The 6,327-nt window shown below is 43.4% G+C and overlaps 1 long non-coding RNA gene across 1 annotated transcript; it reads left to right on the forward strand.

The window, feature by feature from the left end:
- Positions 1 to 2,263: 2,263 nt before the first annotated feature.
- LOC120966189 (uncharacterized) lies at positions 2,264 to 5,215 on the forward strand. The gene is made up of 3 exons (XR_005759404.3): positions 2,264 to 2,890; positions 3,634 to 3,688; positions 4,921 to 5,215. It is a non-coding gene; the product is annotated as an uncharacterized lncRNA (long non-coding RNA).
- Positions 5,216 to 6,327: the final 1,112 nt, after the last annotated feature.

A 6,327-nucleotide genomic window follows, 5' to 3' on the forward strand; every position in this document is an offset into this window, starting at 1 on the left:
TGTAGTAATATTGTACTTGTACGTACCAAATCAATTCGCACTTCCCTCAACCAAAAAGAAAACAAAAAAATAAAACTATTCACACCACACAAAGAGAGAGTCTTGCCCCGTTTTACTATACAAATGCTATTCAAAGCTACTCCCTCCTTCCATCTACATAGGGCCTAATGCGTTTTTGGATGCTAATTTTGACAAAATATTAGAGCAATGATATATGACATGCAACTTACACAAAGCACACCGTTAAATTCGTCTGTGAAAGGTTCTTTCAATGATATAATTTTCACATTGTGCATGTCATGTACTATTAATCTTGTCAATAATCAAAGGCGGTCTTAAAAATCTCATTACGCCCTATATAGATGGAAGGAGGGAGTATGAATCCATGTTATGTCCGATTAAATTTTTTCGCTTGCTGTATAATGCATGTAACCTACTCATACCAACATTTTAGTGCATTCCAAATGTCTATACTACCGCTGCAATTCGAACTAAATTTGACGGCACTCTTTATCTTTGACGCGGGCACACAAAAATTCGATGGCACTCTTTATCGATCGTGGGCGCACACACACACACATCATCCCTCTCTTCGATTGTATGGACACCTCAAGCCGATGATACCTCCACTCTCTTCTCGTGGATCGCCCCCTCTATATATATGTTATATCCAGGACTCTATTTCACACACATTGCATATGTTACATTTTTTATTGACCCCCCCCCCCCAAAAAACTCTCAAGAACCCACACACTATATCTCTCTAGGTTTGTATCTCTCTCACACAACCCCACGTAGGTGGTGTACGTATACAAGAAGAGAATAGGTGCACCGTGCACGTACTCACGCTTCGTGCCCAGCCACATCCGCGCGGGTACACGGTGGAGCTCATTTCTTTACGAAATGGCAGCCCACGTGCTAATTTGAACGCCTGTAGCGGTTGTTTACCTAGGGAGGTCGTGTACCACGCGTGCACGAAACAAAGTTCGACTTGACGCGTTGCCGCGTTATTTTTAAATAAAGTTATAGCGCTCAATGGCACGTACACAGAATATAAAACGATTTTTATGGAGAAAAAGGTAGTCCGCTCACTATATACAATGGAGCCTGCCTGCCTGGTTTGTCGCTCTTCAGAGTATCTCACACAAGGCTGCGGTGGCCTCTCTCTCTCACCGTTGGTCACTGATCTGGCCGCATCCCGTCCGCCGGGGGAAAGGGAGTGCGGTGGCCTCTCTCTCTCTCTCTCTCTCTCTCTCTCTCTCACCGTTGGTCTTTGATCCGGCCGCATCCCGTCCGCCGGGGGAAAGGGAGGAAGTGCATCGTTTCTCTGTTTGACGGCGCCGAGGCAGCACGTCCCGATCTGCGGTACACGCTGTTCTCTCTGACCAAGCTCCGGCGCGGCAGGGCCTACGCCACCTGCTCGCAGATTCTGCCCGCCGCCGCTCACCTAATTACATCCCGACGACCTCCAGGTATCCCCTCCGACCTTGCTCCATTGCCCGTCTTCCCACGTCGCTGCATGTGGATCTTCCATAGTTCTTTGCCCAAAACGTAGCTCGTCCGGCGTACTTTCCATATTGCATTCTCGTCCTCACACCGTTTTAGACAAACACAACCGTGTTGTTATCTTCCCTTAGGACAAGGAATATGCTTCTTTCTTGTCGTCGCATGTGTCATCAACTGTTATTGGCCAGTAATTGTTTCCTTTCTACTCGTTGCTATTGCGACCTTTTGGTGAACTGCACAAATCACTTTTTTCTTAAGAGTGTTTTGTGCAGTTGTACTAAAATGTCACACGGGCAACGTCTCTACATTTCAGTGCAACTGCATAAAGGGAGATTGGTTTTGCTCTATCCTCCTCATCCAACTCCGAGCCTAATCTTCTCCAACTAGTTAGTCTTAAGAGAGACTGCAAAGGTGACCGGCTTCTATTTGTGTGTTTATTGTTTCATCAGCAGTCCTCTATTATCGTAATCACACTTAATATCTTTGGAACAGGGACGCTCAGCTCTATTTTAGTGGAACTGCACAAAATGATCGGAATGTTGCATGCTCCAGACAGCTACTTTTTTCCAACATGCCTTGTTGATTTAGACAGAGCTTGGGGCACTACAACAAATCTGTCAATCCATGACGGATTCGCCGTGACAATTTCAGAAACTGTCATGAATAGCCTGATACAGCCCCGCAAGCCCGCCTAAGCCCGCTAAAGCCCGCCTAACGGACAACCATATAAAAGGCTAACCCTAAAGCCCTCCCCCTCGGCCCCTCCTCTTTCCCTCATCCACACAGCTCCCTCCCGATTCCCCATCGCCGCGCCGCCACCCACCACCTCTTCCCATCCCTCTTCCCACAGCTCACCGCCGACCCTCCCCCACCCCTTCTCTCGCATCACAGCTCCGACAGCTGTCAGATCTGCTGCATCCCCCACCCATCCACCCCTGTCGCGACCCAACTCCCTGTCTCGTGCGACCCTCGCGCCGCGACCAACACCATCGATTCCGGCGACGTCCACCACCTCATGGCACACCGGCGAGCTGGTCTTCGACCCCTCCATCCTCAGATCCGGCTGGATCTGCCACTACTTGTCTCCGGCGCTCGCCCACAACCCCGCGCCCGTGGCTAGGGTTTCGGCTGCGGCGTCGCGTCCATCACCGGCTCGTCTCCGGCGGCTCCTCCCCGTCGGACACCGCACCCTCTCCACCCTTGGATGGCGCCCACTAGCTCGGTGTGCTCGCGCATGTTGGGCTGTATGGCGTCGACCCCGACCTCCTTTGATGCGTCTCCGGCGCGGCCGTGCATCCCGTGCATCATGTGACGGCCTCCTCCGCCACGCGACGGTGGTAGCCGACCTGCACTGCAACGGCTGCATCGCCTACAATCTTCTTCAGTGAGCACTTGGACCTCTGCTCTCCTCTACAACATCTGCTTATTTTATTTCACGTGCTGTTCATGAATATTAGTGGAACTGGTAACAATCGTGTGTACTGCTAGAATATTTCTCAAAATTTATTTGCAACATTCGCTTGTGACTGATCACTTTTGGTTCCTGATCTATATTCAGCATAGGTTATAAGGCTTGCATTTTCACTTTGATAGCATACCTAAGGTTAACGAGATAGATATCACATGAATTCTGTAAGTTTGAACTTTGCATGATTGAGCACAGGACATCCAAGGCTAGTGAGGCCTAGGTATTTCATTTTAGTTGGCACATTTCAAGAACGAGTAATATGGTGTCTGATATATTTGTTTTAGTCTTACTAATGCAAAGATGGAAAATATGTTGTTTTTATTATTATCCAAATGATGGTCAGTGTTACACAACTTTAGGTTTCTAATGCTAGATTATTAATTCCAAGTAGTAAATAGATACTTGTTACTTTATGCATGACAAACCTCATCATGAGGAAAGGGAAAGTAATGTGCAGCTTCCCATTGTAAATTGTTCCTTCTTAGTTCAGTTAGTATGCAATTGAATCAATTCTTTAACAATTCAGTTAGTAAATTTAGACATTTGGGAAGGCATAGTTCTTAAAGAATTCGGTTCAGTTGAGACAACATTTGCATTTCAGTAACAATGAAATGAGATATCCAATTGCCACACTAATATCTTTGATTTGCACATTATAGTCAGTACATCTCCCACCTGATCGACGCCGATGCCACGGTCCTCGAGCAGGACAGGGTGAGCTTCATACCGTTCCATTCTTGATGTGAATTATTCAGGCTATAGATTTTGAGCTGTTCAAGGTGTGGACTGTTGTGTGGTTCCAGTAAAAATATAACTGTACAGATATTTTTGTGTGCATAAAATCTGCATTGTACAATCTCCCTGATATTATGCATTTTATTGGTACTCCACTAGAGTTGCTATCTCTTGGTGTTCATGGGTTCCGAGTCTGCCTGTACAAATTTTGAATTTTTCATGTAATAAAAAGTAATACCGCTTAGTACTCCACAAATAAACTATTAGTGTGGGAGGTCTCTCAGTTAAACTGTATCATAATATTTGTTAATATTTTGCATGCCATTTGAATTTCACTAGGCAAGCAAGTATTGTTTAGTACTGTATTTGTTGCTTTGAGATGAACTTGCATCATAAACATTGAGTTAGATGAAAAATCCTTCGGTGCCGATTCTGATTTAGACATTGAGTTAATATAGTCGACAACATTACATATTTTGATTTGAAGTTAGTCTGTACAAGCCTATGTTTATGCCCGGTTTGTGTTAATTATCTTCAAGTTACTCTGTCACTTCTTTACTGACATTCTTGTTTTTTAAGGAATGGTGTGGTTCAGTGTCTAATTTTCAGCTGATCGCTTGTATATAAAATTTTGATCCAGAAAAACCAAGTACTTGTACAGGCACGCACAGCTTCCTCTCACTAAAAAAACTAAGTGCTTGTCTCTCTCGCTTTCGTTCACATTTCTTTTAGAGTACAAAAATGTTTGATCCAGATAAACTAAATACCTGTACAGGCACACAACTTCCTCTCACAAAAAAAACTAAGTACTTGTCTGTATCATGTTTGTTTGCTTTCTTTGAGAAATCTCATGTTTGTTTGCTAGGCCAGAAAATAGACAGCTCCCAGCCCGGTTAGCCCCATGCTCTAACTATTTGTTTGGTCCAGAACCAATGGCTGAACCAACTGCTGCACTTTTAGTTCTGTGATGTGTGTTTGTTGCTTGTCACTTGTAGGCTAACTCGATTATACTTTCATTTGACACAGTTTTATTTCGACTAATTTTGCTTGTTTTCACGTGTGTTGCCCACATTTACGTGGTACCTTAGTATAGTAGTGGTGTGTCCACGCATGATTGCTTGGAAAATCAACTAATATTACTATATGTATTCATTTGGGAGCTTGCTTTATATAACATATTATAATTTTGAATGTGTTTTGATTCTACACAGGTTTGGCAGTTAATCCATGTTACAGGAGACCGAAGTTTTTAGCAGGAATTACTTGGGTTCGGAAGCTGCCTTCAATCGTTGCTATTGGAGATTAAAATCAGCTAGTAGTGCATTTTATTTTAAGTCATGTAACTCACTCATTACAAAAAAACTTTTAGCGCTTTCTAGATGTGCTCGGGATGTTTTGATATTAGCTTTTGCTTTTTCAAATCAGATTAGATTGTTGGAAATCTGTATTTTCATGTAAACTATTGCTATTTTTTGAAGGAATATAGTTTGGTTGTCTTGCTGTAAATTGTGTTGTATCGAGAAAACAGGCTATACAAAAAATGGGGCTAATGGGTTGGACTAAAAAAACAGGGCAGGACAAAGATAAATAGCTAATCAGTTGGACTGTACACCAAAATTATTAGGCCAAATCCCTAATTGGCCGGTTACAACATGGGCCATGTTCCTCTCCATGCCAGATCCACGTAGACGCCTTGTTAGGTCCACCGTTGCATCCACGTCATGTAAATCGGTGACGGTTTGTTCCGTCACAGCCTAATTTGGGCTTGGCGGGCCTGGAGTACATCCATGACGGACAAGAGCCGTCATGGCAGGTACGATGTCAAATTATGACGCGATATACATGACGGATTTCAATTCCGTCATGGATTTGGACGCATGACGGATTTTGGCTGATCTGTGACGGACGAGGACTGTCATGTATTAACAAGTTTCTTGTAGTGGGGGACGTTGCTGGCAATGAAAGCATGGATCAATTTTAATTTAACACCTTCTCACAACTCTGTCTTCAGTTGTGATGTAATTATTAGCTCTGGTCTGCTAATAATTGACATGCATTAGCAAGGAAGTTAGTTTTTTATTGTTTCCGAAAGAGCATCGATGGCAAGACACGCGAAACAAAAGCTGAAAGCTCATACCATTGTACAATTTCATGTCGCTGGAAAATTATTTGTATAGTACGTCAATTATGTAAACAAATGATGGAAGCTTGATAGCATTGCCAGAAGCCTCTTCATCATCTGGGTCCTTGTGCCATGCACAAAATTATACTCCTTCGTTCCTAAATATTTGTCTTTTTACAAATTTCAAACGGGCATAATTTAGAGTGTACATTCACTCATTTTGCTTCGTATGTGTTCTCCCTCCGTTCCTAAATATTCTATTCGTATTTCTAGAGATTTCAACAAGTGACTACATACGGAGCAAAATGAGTGAATCTACACTCTAAAATATGTCTATATACATCCGTATGTGCCAGTCCATTTAAAATCTCTAAAAAGACAAATATTTGAGTAGTCACTCGTTGAAATCTCTAGAAAGACAAATACTCTGGAGTATATTTAAGAACCGAGGGGGTAGTGCACAACCGCATGGGAGACTCAGCCCGGTCGTTGTGCC

Source organism: Aegilops tauschii, chromosome 6 (assembly GCF_002575655.3).
Source record: "Aegilops tauschii subsp. strangulata cultivar AL8/78 chromosome 6, Aet v6.0, whole genome shotgun sequence".
Lineage (NCBI taxonomy): Eukaryota > Viridiplantae > Streptophyta > Magnoliopsida > Poales > Poaceae > Aegilops > Aegilops tauschii.